At 36.9% G+C, this 17,521-nt stretch overlaps 1 protein-coding gene across 7 annotated transcripts in view; it reads left to right on the top strand.

The window, feature by feature from the left end:
* The first annotated feature begins 10,272 nt into the window (after window positions 1-10,272).
* Window positions 10,273-17,521, top strand: part of Wdr62 (WD repeat domain 62) — a 227,182-nt gene continuing 219,933 nt past the window's right edge. For 2 of the 7 annotated variants that reach the window (XM_077424021.1, XM_077424019.1), the window contains exon 1: window positions 10,274-10,471. The gene's annotated coding sequence lies outside the window, so the exon portion shown is untranslated. Of the gene's footprint in view, window positions 10,472-17,521 lie in introns of all 7 variants that reach the window. The other 5 variants (XM_077424025.1, XM_077424023.1, XM_077424013.1 and 2 more) reach the window with 4 other exon arrangements.

Here is a 17,521-nt window from a genome sequence, read left to right as displayed (position 1 = left end):
TGCGTCTTATGCGTCTGTGGCTAGGTCTGTGCAGTCGAAGGTTTGCGTGGCGGGGGGTCCTACGTTAGACATTCCCAGCACGACTAATTTGTTAATTACGCCCAGAGACGATAAAGTTAGGTTTGCGACTTCGGGTGAAATGAAGGATGTGCTACAGAACGCACTAAGACCTGCCGATTTCAATTTAAAGATCAAGCGAATCTCGTCGGCTAAGAACAACGGGGTTCGTATAGAAGCACATTCCGTGGATATCGACAAAATGAAGGACTCACAGGTACTCGACAGGGTAGGTCTGAAGGTCGAGCAGGAGCTTAAGTTAAACCCAAGACTGCTCATCCGTGGGGTACCGCGCGGCATGACAGGGGATGAACTTAGATCGGAGATCATAGCCTTAAATTTGAGAGGAGTCGACACGTCGGAGGTAAAAATTATTTATGTTTTTCCCTCCAAAGAGAATCGCACGAGCACCAGCTGTGTCATCGAGGTTCCACCGAATATCCGCACACTGTTATTAAAAGATAAACAGATATTTGTAAATTACAATGCGTGCAGTGTCTCTGATTACGTAAAAGTGCTGCAATGTTATAAATGCTTGGCTTTCGGTCACTTCGCTAGGCACTGCAGATTTGCATCGCTGTGTGGACATTGTGCCGGCAGTCACGAAACTAAGGATTGCACAAAGAACAATGAGGCTCCAAGATGTGGGAACTGTGCACGGTGGGGAAAGCAAGGAGACCAGTCGCACTCTGCCTTGGATGGAAGGATGTGCCCAATTCTGCATCGGAGGATAGAGGACAGAATTTTGCGTATTAATTACGGGTGATGGATCCTGGTGAATATATTCGCATTTGTCACGTGAATTGCCAATCGCTGTTTGCACACCTTGATGAGTTCAGAGCACATTTCGTTGACTCGGAATATCACATAATCTGTATGTCTGAAACTTGGCTTAAACCATCCACTCCAGATCGCATGGTTTCTCTGCAGGGATACAATGTGTTTAGACGGGATAGAATAGGCAAAACCGGTGGAGGTGTGGCCTTTTACCTCAGAGGAAATGCCCACGCCAGGATATTAAGACAATCCGAGGAAAATTACTGTCGCAAACCAGAATATTTGATAGCTGAAATTTCTATGGACGGGAACTCCAAGATTCTACTGGCCGTGGTGTACAGGCCACCGCACTGTGGCTACATTGAGGAATTCTTCAATGATTTTTCCGAATTATCGGCACTGTACAGGCACGCTGTCGTTTTTGGAGATTTCAACGCGGACCTCAACACGCGGACTTTCGACGCGGAGCAGATCCGTTCATTGGTGGATGCGATGCGTTTCCATCTTGTACCATATGGGCCCACACATCACACGCGTACATCATCTACGTGGTTAGATTTATGCATTATTGACGATCTTGACAAATTAGTTACGTATGGGCAGCAGGAGGCGTGTTATTTGTCTGCCCATGACCTGGTTGACATTGCGTACAAAGTGAAAGTCGAGCGTCTTCAGCGGCGTCACATTACAGCTAGGGATTTTCGCTCATTCAATCCTGAAACTTTCTGGAACGAATTGGCGGAATATGACTGGAGTTCAGTATTCACCGCGGAAGACATAGACAGCAAGGTTAGCATCCTGAACGACTACCTTTTAGAATGCTTCGATAAGCATGCACCACTACGCAATGTCTATCCTAGGCATTTGCCTGCTCCTTGGCTGACCAACGATATCAAGAACAAAATGAAGGAGAGAAATATGGCTAGGAGAAAGTGGAAACGATGCAAAAGTGACACAAACTACGACAACTACAAGCACTTACGTAATCAGGTTCAATCGCTAGTACGCAAGGCCAAATGTAATTATTACCAGGATGCTTTTCAAGATTTAAGGGAACCTAATATTATTTGGAACAGGCTCAAACATCTAGGATTAATCAAAAACAAATCCTCAAAAATGAAATTGCTTTTTTCCACAGAAGAACTGGTGGACTTTTTCACTTATGGTACGGCGGGGACTAATAGGGATGTGCAAAATACCACAGCTTTCTACTTGGGTGAGGAAACATACAATGACTCCAAGTTCTATCTGGGCAACATCGAGCCCTGGGAAGTGCTCAAGGCGATCACACGAATCAAGTCGGACGCGGTCGGTGCGGATGGACTGTCAATGAAACTTCTCTCAAGAGCTTTGCCATGTATTCTTTCAACGGTCACACATATATTCAACTTCAGTCTAACTTATGGAGCCTATCCTATCTTATGGAAAAGTGCCATAATACAGCCCTTACCAAAGGTCAAAAGTCCATCGCAATTAAAGGATTACAGGCCAATCTCCATTTTGTGTACCGTCTCTAAGGCTCTCGAACACATTGTGGCCGAACAAATTAAGGCCTATCTGGACGACCATGATTTGCTGGATCCTCATCAAGCAGCCTACAGAAAGGACCACTCTACGCAAACCGCGCTGATTAGAATTCTTGAAGACGTGAAACAGGCCGCTGACGCTAGAAGAGTCACCATCGCAATCTTCTTCGATTTTTCCAAAGCTTTCGACAACGTAAATCATTATTTATTGATTGAAAAACTAAGGAGCCTTGGCTTTTCATGTTCGGCACTGCGCTGGATGTGCTCCTATCTCTGCGATCGAAGGCAGGTGGTTCGCGACCCCGTCTCGCGTGCGACGTCGACAGAGAGGACAACGACTACTGGAGTCCCCCAAGGCTCTGTACTTGGACCCTTATTGTTCATTTTATATCTGTGTGGTTTTAGCAAAGTTTTGAGATACTGTAAATACAATTTCTACGCTGACGACCTATGCATTTACTTCCATACGGAATTGAAGTACCTGGCTGAGGCTGTGCAAAAAGTGAATCAGGACATTTCCAACATAGTAGCCTGGGCGACGGAGAATAGGCTATCTCTAAATCCAAGTAAAACCACTGCAATGATCATGGGCACAGCCCGTTATCTTAATGGTCTCCCATTAGATGATCTGCATCATATCGTTGTCGACGACACCATAATACCGTATGTAGAGTCGGTATTATACCTGGGGGTCACCATCTCAAATACACTCTCTTGGAAAGAACAGGTATCAAAAACTGTTTCCAGAGTGAACGCCTCAATACACCAGCTTAAGTTGTGCAAGCATCTTATGCCGCCTCTGTTACGTGCAAGGTTAGTTTGCACTTTGATCATGCCTCTTTTTGATTACTGTTGCGCAACTTTCACTGACATTACAAGAGAACACAATACGCGCTTGCAACGAGCCTTAAATACCTGTGTTAGATTTGTTTGTCAGGCTAAACGGGACGAACATATCACGCCTTATTTTGAGGAACTCAAGTGGCTAAAGGTACACCAGAGACGACTATATTTTGTCGGTAACTTAACTTACTCCATCCTTCATTCTAAGAAACCAACATCATTGTACCAAGCTTTTACTTACAAGGGCGACAAGGCAGTGCGCGATACAAGATCTCACCCGAAGTCGTTGTCCCTTCCTCAATGTAGGACGGAACTATATAAAAAATCGTTTATTAGTTTCGCGGCCGAACTATGGAACAGCTTACCACAAGACCTGCTTAATGCCCCCACGAAGGGGATTTTCAAGTGCGACTTATTTAAATATCTTCTTAACACACAGCCACAAGTACAGTAATAGCGATTCTTTTATTTTGTTATTTTTTTTATCCCTCTTTTTCTCTATTTTTTTTCTCTCGTTATAGATATACTTATTTTTTGTTATTGTTATGATTTTAATCATTTTGTATTCTATTTCTTTTGTATATGCGCTTGAGGGGAGAAATCCCGGAGCGCCTAATAAATAGCGATTCATCATCATCATCATCTCTCTCTCTCTCTCTCTCTCTCTCTCTCTCTCTCTCTCTCTCTCTCTCTCTGTTGAGAGTCAGCAGCAAACTAATGAGGTAATTAACGGTAAGCTCGATCAGATTAATAGCTTATCCGAGACCGTATCCAATAACACTCAGCGAATTTCTTCCGTGGAACTCGAGAACGCGGCCTTTAAGAGGGAACTGCAAGTGCTAAAAGCGACTCGCTTGGATCGGCAAGATGACAGTGCCAGCGAGATTATCGTGTCTAGGTTGCCGGAACCGCTTTCTGTTGCTCCTTTTGCGGTAGCTCGTAACGTGCTGGTAGCGCTTGGTGCTCCGGATATTTCGCCTCATATTTTAAATGTAAGAGTCGTCCGCAAGTCTCTCCCTGATTTTGCTTCTTCCCACTCAAATGCTACTACTGCCAGTAATTCTCTTTTTATTACTGTGACTTCTAACTCCGTCCGTGACCTAATTATTTCGAAGAAGCGAGTTAAGGGCGTTCTCAGGCAGGGAGAGGTTTGTGGAAATAACTCCAGAAGTATTGTTTATATCAACGAACTATTCTCTAAGGATAGTTACGAACTGTTGCAGCAGACGAAGCGTATGGCTAAGGAGCAGTTATATAAATATGTGTGGGTAAGGCACGGGCGGATTTACGTGAGACAATCTGATGGCTCGCCTGTTATCTACATCGGTTCGAGTGCTGATCTGGCTCACCTTGATTGACCGCATCAGATACATCCACCGAGGCGCTCTAGTCATAACGAATCCGAATTTCGAGTTGCTCATTTCAATGCTAACTCTCTTCGTGGTCACATGGAGCTAGTCAGGCTCCACTTTGATTCAAATCCGTATCAAATTGTCTCGGTATCCGAAACGTGGCTTCACGAAGGTATTTCAGACGAGCTTGTGGCCCTAGATGGCTATTTTATGATCCGCCATGACCGGGTTGGGCGTATGGGAGGGGGCGTAGCTTGTTACATTCATCGCTCACTTAAGGCTAAGCTGGTCGCGTCCTCTGCTGCAACTCATATCAATGCTCCGGAATTCCTTTTGATTGAAATTCGATTGCCATGCGATGAAACAGTCTTATTTGCGTCAATCTACAGGAGACCTAAGGGCTTCCTATTTCACGACTTTGCTCAAGCACTTACTAATGTCTCCTATCTCTATAAAAATATCATTATAGGTGGCGACTTAAACTGTAATTTACTGGCAAATAGCTTTGAATCTTATTACCTGCGTAATCTTATGTCTAGTCTATCTATGTACATTGTTCAATCCGACGCCACGTATCATACGGCCACCACTGACTCATGGCTTGATGTCCTAGTGGTGGACGATTGCGAGAAAGTCCTAAGATTTTCTAAATCCGAGAGCCCGTTCATTGCGGGTCATGATCTCATTGAGTTGTCACTCTCATTGGGCAGGAGAACATTGGCGGCGCGTACAGTTGTAAGACGTTGCTATCGTGCTATTGATGTGGATGAGTTCCTGGTTCATCTTCAGTCCCTAACTGAGAGTCCTGAGGTTGCGGCTTGTGTTAATGCCATTCCTGACCAGTCGTCGTTAACTCAGGTTGATAGATTCTGTTCTGTGCTCTCTGAATCTGTACTTAATACACTTAATGTGTTTGCACCAGAGCGTGTTGTTGTTATCAAAAAGCCCCCTGTGCGGTGGCTTACTGACGATCTCAGGTCTAGAATACGCACTCGAAATCGGATTTACAAGCGCGCTAAGCGGTCAGGTAGCATACTTGGCTATTCTGTATACAGGCAATATCGTAACCAGCTATACATGAATATTAAACGTGCCAAAAGTGAGTTTCAATTTAACTCTCTTAAAACTATTACCGACCCTGTAAAATTGTGGAGAGAGTTGGCACGTCTGAGTCTTGTAAAGTCTTCTTTAGTATCTCCTCTACATTATTTCACACCTAATCAATTGAATGCACACTACGTCTCTGTTTCTGATGCTCATTCGCCTTGCTTATATGAGGACTTTATTTCTGCTATTGCTCGCGTCACTTCTCCATCCGAACGTCCTGAGTTTGCTTTTTCTGCGATTACGCCTCTCACGATCTTTCAACTTATTTCTGCGAGACCACTTCATTCCTATGCGACAGGTGTGGATGGTATTCCTCTCTACATATTGCGGTTGGCGTAGCCTGCAATTTTGTCTTGTTTAACTGCTTTTTTTAATTACTCCTTAGAACAGTCATCCTTTCCGTCTCAGTGGAAGAGGGCGCTCATTCGCTCTCTCTCGAAGACTCGCATTCCCTTATCCCCATCTGACACGAGACCGATTGCAAACTTGCCTGAGTTGTCTAAAATACTTGAACGTATTGTTGCTTCACAGATTGCTGACTATTTAATTAAGCATAATCTTATCAATACGAGACAGTCAGGTTTTCGTCCTCTGGACTTGTTACAATCATGATCCTTTTCGATTTCAGCAAGGCGTTTGACACAGTACCACATCTCAGACTTTTGATCAAACTCAAAGAACTGGGTTTTTCTGACCCCACTCTTATCTGGCTTTACTCATATCTCACTGGTCGCTCTCAGGCTGTCGCTGACGATGAGGGTAACCATTTCTCTTGGCTTTCTACTCTGTGTGGTGTTCCGCAGGGCTCTGTCCTTGGTCCACTTTTGTTCACTCTTTACATTAATGACATTGGTACAGTCTTGATATATTCCGACTACATGATATTTGCTGACAATGTTCAAATTTATCGTTTATGTGCTCCTTCCGATCTCCTCCACAACCTTAACTTAATCTCTAAAGATGCAAACGCTATTTTTGATTATGCAAATGTAAATGGGTCCATTATTTTTGGCACATCAAAGTCATTATTTTTGGCAGTGGAATAAATATCAACAATATTGATCTGAATGCATTACCACCTATTATTGTTAATCACACGCCTTTGCCATATGTAAGTGAGGTGAGAAACCTTGGAGTCTGTTTCGAATCAAATCTCTCTTGGAATAAGCATGTCTCGCATGTCTCGCAGAGAGTTCATCACGCGTTATATAAATTGAAATTCAGCAAGAGTTCTCTTTCCACCGAACTTAGAATCAAGCTGGTAACATCTCTGGTACTACCCCACTTAGACTACTGCTGCCTTGTCTATCATGGCTTGAGCAAGGAACTTAATCTGAAGTTACAGAGACTTGTAAACTGCTGTATCAGATTTATCTTTGATTTGCGGAAAGACGAGCATATAACGCAATATCGACGACGCCTAGGGTAGCTGTCCGTAGAAAATAGAAGATTGTATTTTTTTGGCTGTCTGATGTATCGTATCATCTACATGGGCTCGCCAGCATATCTGAGTGAACTTTTTACCTCACTTAGCCCTTCGCTCAAAAGATCGACTCGAATTGCAAATTCTACTTCGCAAACCTTCCATATCTCAGCTTTCCAAACGGAAATATATAGAAATTCCTTTCAGATAGCGGCCATCTATTTTTGGCACTCTCTCCCGGACAATATAACATCACCTACTACTATTGCAGCTTTTAAGAATCTCCTCCGATCCTACCTGCTGTCATCCGAATTCTCAGACTAAGTTCTTTAGATATTTTAGCATGTAGTGTGTATAGAGTACTCGTAGTATTCTCTTCACCTAGTGCTACCTGCATTCTGTTTTTTTAATTTTTTAGTTGCTTGTAGATTATGTGCTTTTCTAATATTAAGTTGCGTTTAAGTTAAGTTGCGTGTCACTGTATCTTTATCTTGTATATTACTATATTTTGCTATCATTGCCCTGTAGCTATGTTTGGGCATAAATATACTTATCAATCAATCAATCAATCAATCTCTCTGTCCCTCTCCCTTCCTCTCTCCATATGCATTGCTCTCATACGCGTAGCTTTTGCCATTTTTTAATTTTCAATATTACAAACTTATATTTCGGAAATAATTGCTTTGCATATAATATGCCATACCTCAATTTTGTGTCAATACCGCCGGCATTAGCATTACACCTCTTGTGTATGTGTGTTTGTGTTAGTGTGTGTGTGTGTGTGTGTGTGTGTGTGTGTGTGTGTGTGTGTGTGTGTGTGTGTGTGTGTGTGTGTGTGTGTGTGTGGGTGGGTGGGTGGGTGGGTGGGTGGGTGTGTGTGTGTGTGTGTGTGTGTGTGTGTGTGTGTGTGTGTGTGTGTGTGTGTGTGTGTGTGTGTGTGTGTGTGTGTGTGTGTGTGTGTGTGTGTGTGTGTGTGTGTGTGTGTGTGTGTGTGTGTGTGTGTGTGTGTGTGTGTGTGTGTGTGTGTGTGTGTGTGTGTGTGTGTGTGTGTGTGTGTGTGTGTGTGTGTGTGTGTGTGTGTGTGTGTGTGTGTGTGTGTGTGTGTGTGTGTGTGTGTGTGTGTGTGTGTGTGTGTGTGTGTGTGTGTGTGTGTGTGTGGTTGTGTGTGTGTGTGTGTGTGTGTGTGTGTGTGTGTGTGTGTGTGTGTGTGTGTGTGTGTGTGTGTGTGTGTGTGTGTGTGTGTGTGTGTGTGTGTGTGTGTGTGTGTGTGTGTGTGTGTGTGTGTGTGTGTGTGTGTGTGTGTGTGTGTGTGTGTGTGTGTGTGTGTGTGTGTGTGTGTGTGTGTGTGTGTGTGTGTGTGTGTGTGTGTGTGTGTGTGTGTGTGTGTGTGTGTGTGTGTGTGTGTGTGTGTGTGTGTGTGTGTGTGTGTGTGTGTGTGTGTAAAGAATAAATACCGAGTCAAAAAATAACACCACAGGAAGATTCGATCAATTATTTTCCGAAAGCGACTTTCGATATTGATTAATTGATTAATATTTAACATGTGAATTTAACAACTTATTTAGTCTCGAAAATTCTACCCCTGTTTTATGTAAAATTCTTTACTATTATAATAAAAAAACAGTTTCTAGCCTTTTTTTATTTGCTATGATCTCGGTAACCAAAAATTATACACTTTATAGTTCTCCTTGGAAAATTCTACCTCTATTTTATATACTTTTAGGAAAAATTCAGTCAATTATTTCTCGAAAAATTAGAAAAATTAAAAAAACCGGTTTCCAAAAAATCGGTAACAAAAAACTATACACTCTACCTCTACACTCCCCGGGAAATTCTACCCTTATTTCATATATTTTTAATAAAAATTTGGTCAAATGGTTTTTAATTCGAAAAAATTCTGATACCGGTTTCCAAAAAAATCGATATTAAAAGTATATGAAATTTAATAAAAATTTGGTCAAATGATTTTTAATTTCAAAAATTTCAGTACCGGCTTCCAAAGAGATCGATAACAAAAAATTACACTTTATGGCATTTCCCGGAAAATTCTACCCCTGTTTTATATACAATTCTTTGAAATTTCGTCACTTATTTACTGAAAAATTGAAGAAATTAGAAAAACCGGTTTCCAGAAGATCGGTAACGAAAAACTATACACCTTATAGCACTCCCCGGGAAATTCTACCCCTATTTCATATACGTTTGGTAAAAATTCGGCCCATTGGTTTCCGAGATCATAGCGAACAAAAAAAATGCAAACCCTGTTGCTTTGTAATAATAGTATAGATATGCAATTTCTGTAACTTTTGAAGCAAATAAGTATCCAGAAACGGGTCGGACAATCGATCGCAAATTTAACACAGGTTTTTGGGATAATTGCACAATCTCTGTTTTACTGCTTAAGTTTTTACTGCTTTAAGTTTTTTTATGTGCCAAGGCCATTAAGGCCAATCACACTGATTAATAGACAATATTTATAACTATTCGTAACATTAATTTTATAACTATTGTTTATTAAAATATTTATAAATTTTTTAATTATTAAATTAAAAATAGTTTATTTATTGGATAGTTCCCAAAAATTTAAAATATTTCTATAACATTAAATAATATTATTTCATATAATATTCATATAATATTGTCAGGGGAGCACAGACATATATCCATTTATTAATATTACTACAGTAATTCTATAGAATATTGTATTTAATTATTTGGCCAGTTGGGTCGAACAAAAAACGACTTTTGTATTGTATTTAATGTTCTAAGATTACACCTAAAATATTACTTAATATTAAATAATATTACGCGCTTATAGGGTTAATGTAATAAATATTCCTGTAATAAATATTAAATATTAGGATATAGAAATGTAGAAATGCTCCTATATATTTATATCTTATTTTATTCTTTTCCATTATGCTTTACGTTTAATTATTATTTCTAATTCCGATTCTTAACATTTAATATTTATTCTTATTCCTAATATGTGCTCTATAGAGCGTGATATTGTGCGCAGGGCCTTACTATGGAGAACACTTATTCAAAAGTCCCGCCTGTCCCGCTGCAATTCGCAATCAGGCGATATCGGCTTATCGCTGACGGCTGGCAGATGACGGCAGCGGTGCATACTCTCTGCGAGACATCTAGCGAACAAACCGTCGACGAGCCAGCCGAACCTGCCGTCCCTGCCGAGCCGAACTGCTGACTGCTGAATGCCGCTGAACTTGGCTCAGTCTGTTTTATGATTTATGTAGGTGGTTGTGTCGTGTTATCGTGCTGTTGACTTTCCGTCGTTTTATCGGCTCCTTTTCGCGATTTTGCTATCCGGTCTCCGGTCTATTGTCGCGGAACGCGGTACTCGCATTTCATCGAGAAATCGACAGGTGAGTCCCGACAACGATCACTATTCGTAAAACGTAACCTCTAAGCGTGTGGTTAACGCGCTGCTCCACGTCGGACGACATTCTCCCGTATCTCTCTTTTTCTCTGTCTCTCTCTTTTTTCCCTCTAATTCCATTGTTCGAACCGGCATTCGTTACCATTCGCGTATCTCGCGCTCTCGTCACGTCGTGTTTCGAATTCTCGATTCGCGGAGCATCATCGGTCACGTCGCAACGCTTCCTATCAATCCTATCGTTCCTACGAAGACGAAGCGAATTGCTTGGTGTCGATCGAAGGCATATTTAATGAATAAACAGAACCGCCGATGATTACAAAGAATGCTCTCCCCGATAAACGACCATTGAAAGTATATCTTCTTCTAATAGTTTTAAATTTGACATTGATATTTATACACAGAGTGTTTTGAAACAACACCAATAATGTGTAAAGGTTAATAGAGGGTGACGAATCACAAACAATTTTTAAGTGGCAACTCATCCGGAAATGTTGCGTTTTTGCGCTACAGTAATGAAGTTATATCAGAAGTGTTTTTGAAATGAATTTCAAATTCAAAGCCACAAATTGGCGATATATTATAATAAGTGATTAAAATTATGTCTTTCGACAAAATGCATCGAGTTTGCGTGAAATTTGACGCAATTTGAATGGTATATTTAAATTGTCATTGAAATGATTTATCGACACACTATGGCTGGATTCGGGGAGCGCGCTATTAGTGCTGTGCTATTTGCTTATTCTATCCTTGTTTTACACCTGATGAGCGATAAAGATAGGATGATGCAATAGCGCTAATAGTGCGTTCCCCGAACGCAGCCTATGATATGTGTTTACTTTTGTATTCTTGTACAATTATTGTAATATAGAGAAGAAATGTGATATTTTCACTCATGAGTTGCCGCTTAAAAAACGTTTGGTTTTCACTCTCTATTAATCTTTTGGTTTTCACTCTTTATTAACACGTTGTCGGTGTTGTTTCAAGTCTGTATGTTTGTATACGTTTGTACACGTTTGTTTTCTAAAATCATACTTTAAAACGATAATGCATTAAGGAGGTAGACAACCTCGACAAACAAAAATATATACTTTTTTTATTAAATTAAATATTTAAGAAATAGAGAATTGAGATTTGAAACTTTGGCACATAATTTTATATTTTGTTATAATTATAAAAAAAAAGAAATTATTAAAAAATATTAATTTTAGCGGGAATTATTAGTAATGAAGGGAAAGTTCTTTCCATTCAATAGCTAGTGGTGGACGATTTCGGAATAATGACAAATCTAAAACAAAATAAAACGGGGATTCATAATCTAGAAAAGTGTCTAAAATATGTTAAAAGCAAAATTTTAAAACATTTTTTTTATTTTATTGAAAAAATGTAATTTTTCATTTTCTTGCAACTAATATATATTAAAAAAATTTTTTTTCAAATTTTGCTTTTGACACATTTTAGATAATGTTTCTAACAAACATGTAAAACATTTTTTAAGGAAATCGTTGGAGCTGTTTTCGAGATTTTATGTCCATCTACAGCTACTGAACTGCTTTCCTTCATTACCAATAGCTCCTGTTATTATTAATATTATTTTTTTTTACAATAACCATGCATAAAAGAATATAGACCACAATAGAATCATGTACCAAAGTTTTATATATATATATATATATATATATATATATATATATATAAATACTCAGTTTTCTATTTTTTAAATATTTAATTTAAAAAAAAAACATTAATTTTTTTGCTTGTCAAGGTTGTCTACCCTCTTAAAAATTCTAAACCAATGACATAGGTTTGGCAATTCGATAAATGCATACTGTTCAAAAATACGCAATTGTTAAGAGAAGACAGAATGAGATAAATAAATTTTAAATATGGTAAATTCTGGAGTCAAATCAGACATTATAAGTACTACCATTATAGTTCTTATATGATACGTTCTTCTATATACTGGCCAGTATAGAATAACAATTAAAGTACTTTAATTGTTATTCTATATACTGGCGAAAGAAATTTATTATTCTGTTTATTATACACCGTCGACCTAGTAATCGGTGCTCCATCTTACAGTTGTTATTGCGATAAATATTACCACAGCCCCAGTGGTCGAATTGGCACGACTCCCGCACGGTATACGGGAGGTTCCAGGTTCAAACCCTGGCTGGGGTAATATTTTTCGCAATAAAATTAAAAACTATTTAATTTAGAAATTACATCAACGGACCAAAATTATGGTCAAAATTAATAATGTCTCGATATTGATCTGAAAAAAGTGCTGTGTGAATCCGACAAACCAAGTTGGCTCACAGTTTTTCAATGTTCATATCGGAAAGACGTTATATATATTGCCAGTCAAGTCGATTTAAATTACTTTAATTTAAATATCTTAATGGTTTATTTATATTTTATTTATATTTACAGCAAAAATGTCAATTCTCCATAATGGATAATGTTAATTTTATCAACTTTAAACTTAAATAACTTTTAAATAACTTCAAATTTTTACAGAGTATTTTTAATTTAATTTAGAAACAATTTACAGCATTTTCTGAATATATTTGAAATACCTCCAATACATTCTTAATTACAATAACTTTTATAAACCAGTAAGAGAATTGTGCTGAAATTTTACACAGATACTTAGACGTAATAATAGAACAATCTATGAAATTTTTAGATTTTTGGTAATGCTTTGAGATGTCACCCATACATCCTTAACACTGTAGGTTCCGACTATATTTAGTGGGTACTACATACCTGTAAAATTTTATCAAAATCGGGTGTGGGAGGTTTTCGGAAGTTTATCCGGACAAACTGAAACCGCCAAGTTTATGCAGCGTCTTACATTGTCCAATAGACAATGTTTGCTTAACACTTGTTATCAGATTGTTTAACATTTGTTATCAAATTTTAAATTTAAATTTGAATAAAGATAAGCAAATGCTCTTATTAATATATAAGAAACGCATTTTTCTCGAGCGATAAAAGTTATTTAAAAAATAAAAGAAAATGTTTATTATCACAACTTATTATATATCTATATATGTTATTATCACAAATGTATATGTTTATTATCACAACACAGGAAAAATGTTGTTGATTATAATTATGTTAGATTAAAGTATAGGGCTGCCCTACGTCCTGTATATACGAGATTATTCCGTATTTGAACCCCCGTATTCTCGTTTAGATCCCGTTTTGTCCCGTATTTTCGTGAAACCGCCCATTATAGTCTTCTTTTCGTATACAGAGCTACCATTTCGAGGTCCCGATCCACCGTATTATTGTTATGTTATTATTGTACCTACTTAATTAGATTTTCCAATTATATGAATAAAACACACACAAGTGTTTTATAATTTTGAGATAACTTGCTCAGAATTCTACAATTATCTAAAGAAAAATAAGGATTTGCTAAAATATGTTAAATCGTTTAAAAAGTATGACTAGTAAAAAAAAAACGTGAAAATTTTTTTGAGTTAAATGTAGTCTTTTAAAATGACTCATTGTCAGTGTATGTGCGATGATAAACACAGCAGTAAATGTTTGTTGTTAATTTGTTTGAGAAATATTTTTAATTTTTTAATTTTGATGTGTACTAGCTTTATTTTAATGTTATTGTACTGTAATATCAAGACAAAGTGTGTCTATAATTTAAAGTAAAACGTGATATAAACGTTTTTATATATACTCCCTTCCTCCTCCCCCCTCCACATCTCTGTTCTGTATCACCTCGGCGACTTTATAGTATAGCCCTAAATTAAGAAGATCACTTGGTTTTCTGCGCTAAAAAATGATAATTTTTATAAACAGTTAATGCTATCAACTTTATGTTTGTACATATATTTTATTTTTATATTTATACTTTATAGAATATTTATGAATTTTGATATACAAAAATAAAAAATATAAAATCATTTACATGAGCAGTAGACGTGTCCACACTGATTTTGTTAAATTGTTGACAGTATTGAGAGAAAACGACTCAATGCAATGATTTGGGCTTTTGACATATAAATTATAACCATTTTCTCTGTACGCTAAACTTAACAAAAGAATAAATTTTTGAAAAATATTTGTTTTGACAATTTAAAATGGGAAAAATAATAGTATAAAGATATACTTTTTTTATAATGGCATATTTTTAACAATTCGCAATTTTTTATAATTTTAGGTAATAGATTTAGCGTATTATGCGTTTATCATTATTAATCACAAATCAACTTGGTTTTTTCTTTATTTCAAGTGACTTGTTTTGACTCTGCAGTGTCAGCAATTTCACAAAATTAGTGTGGACACGTCTACTGCCCGTGTAGATATCTCGACAATTTTATATGCTTTTTGTATATCAAAATTCATGGATATTCTATAAAGTATAAATAAAATATTGCGTACAAACATAAAATTGATAGCACTAAAAGATAGCATTAAAAAAAGTAAATTGTTATTTTTTAGCGCTCCAAACGTCCAAACCAGGTGGTTCCCTTAATAGCCAGAAATATATTACCAATTCTTTTACATTACTTTAGCAAATCCATTTTTCTTTACATATGGGGGCATTTCATGCGCCAAATTGACTTGGGTTTGACCCTCGATCTCTCGGATTTGGTCTGCAATTTTTATGTTATTGTTCCAACTCTAAAATGTACTCAGAATTTTTTTCGATTTTTTTTTATTTATTTATAATTTTTTAAACCGACACATTGTTGGCCACAATTTAAAAATCTGAAAAAATTCTCAAAAATCTTATATCAAATATCAAAATTTTTAAGTCTTGACCTAGAGTAGGCCGGCGTTTGCTTCTATTTTTTTCGAGCTTTTTTCAAGCTTTGTTTGAAAAAAAAACATTGAAAAAATTAGAAGCATAAGTCAGTCAACTGTAGGCTGTTGCTTGAACATTTTTATATATAACAGGATTTTTTAGAATTTTTTTCAATTTTTTTTGAAACAAAACCCAGGTCGATTTGGCATGGAATGCCTTATATATATTCTTTATAACATATAGGTTTTTTTATAGTTTCTCATATCAGTTTGCTTTATATTATAGTGCTATTCTTCATATTCTGTAACTTTCAGCTGGTTTTACATCTTTTATCTATAGTAATCTTACTACAGTGTGTTGCTTAAAACTAATACACATAGCGCATATAGTATCTCCAATGTTTACTCGTTATGGCTGCAAATGGAATACTGCAAATCGCGACACTGTCATTATATACAAGCATTGCAAGACGCGCAAGGTTTTTCTATATAATTTCTTGTGTGTGTGTGTGTGTCCGTCAAAACATTTTAAATAAAAAAATATTTGTCTTTAATTTTTTATTTACTCTGGTACTTAGTCTCTTTCGCTTCGTTGATGTATTATCGCCGTACTGTACTATCAATTAAACTTTGTACTAATCCGCAAACAAATATTAGATTACAGATATTAATGTTATTATTAATTTTACATATAACGAATGTAGATGAAGTTTGTCACGCGATATACTGATGTCCACAGCATATCATGAGATTTTAATAATGCGTTATTCGTTCCACAATTACGTTCTTCTCTCGTATGTTTCACCGTTTGGCTACAACCGTTTAGACCGTTCGGCACGCAGTCGCACGTCATTGTTATGCAAATGATTTTTGCGCAACCGGATAACTATCTAGGGAGTGAAGTAAACGGCCGTGTAAGCTATGGGAACATTTCCTGGTATGTCTCGACACTTTAAATGCAATTTTCTATGTGATTATTTTAGATTTTTGGATTTAATTTTTTTTAGATTTTTAAATTAGTATTATCCATGTGTGTGTGTTTTAAGGTAATGTTGTTTTTGCAGAAAACTCTTATGTATAAAGTTGACATGTTATTAATTTTTAAATGATAGTTTTAGTAGCACTTTTTTTAGTTTTACAGATTTTGATAAGCAAAAAAAAGTTCACATTTTTTAATCAAAAAAATCGAAAATGAAAAATGTGCTAACTTTATCATGGCTCATTTTCCTTTAAAGCACAAAAAAACATCGAATATTACGAGATAAGGGATGATTTTCGTTAATTCTAGGCTAGTTCTATAATTATATGTATAATGTTTTAGGTTGAAATTTTAACAATTAACAATTTTGTACGTAGTTTTGAATATTCGTAGCAGCACGACACTCGTGCTGACAATTTCTGATACTTTTGACAGTAGTTCTGGCTTGTTCAGTTCGAGTTCTGCGGTTGACAACATTTAAATATTATTGCTCCACCCTAAACATTTCTTTAAACAATTTTAATTTTTGCCGCAAGCACGACATTCGGCGGAATTGTATCATGAAGTGAGTTAATACTCTAGAATTCGATAATTCTGATTAGAGTTTCTGCTTATTTTTGAAGAGTGTAACTATTGTATTTTCATGTTTATAAAAAGTGTTCCGGCGATTAATATTATTAAAATTTTGTCCTAAAACACTAATAAAAATAATAAACGCTATAATTATGGAACTATATACATATAATACATATACATATAATAAGAGAAAACAAGACCGCTATGATACATAATCGAATAAGATACAAGCCGTTTTCGGTCTAAGCTTAGATCTTAGGCAGCTCAATATTTAATTTCCGTGTATATGTATTATTATAATACATATACATAATATTCCAACTTATTACTGCGCGCCGATCACGGTCGGACTTGAAACACAGCTATCGTTGGAACATTAAAAACCCTTCCCTTTTAAATCGACGCGATTTAATTATCTAAAAACAAAAGAATTTATTGCGAAAAATATTACCTCAGCCAGGATTCGAACTTGGAACTTCCCTCGTTCCATGAAGAGTGTCGTACCAATTTAGCCACTGAGGCATGTGGTAATAATTATCGCAATAACTGATTAAATAGTTTGAAACGTCTTTCTCAGGTGACGTGAAATAAATAATAACAGAAAACAAGACCGCTATGATACAATCGAATAAGATACAAGCCGTTTCCGGTCTAAGCTTAGATCTTAGGCAGCTCAATATTATTTTTCGCAATAAATTCTTTACAGTTTTT

Source organism: Temnothorax americanus, unplaced genomic scaffold (genome assembly GCF_048541705.1).
Source record: "Temnothorax americanus isolate GAGA-0224 unplaced genomic scaffold, ASM4854170v1 Scaffold8, whole genome shotgun sequence".
Classification (NCBI taxonomy): domain Eukaryota; kingdom Metazoa; phylum Arthropoda; class Insecta; order Hymenoptera; family Formicidae; genus Temnothorax; species Temnothorax americanus.
The sequence above is the reverse complement of the archived record's forward strand: the minus strand, read 5'-3'. Positions and strand labels throughout refer to the sequence as shown.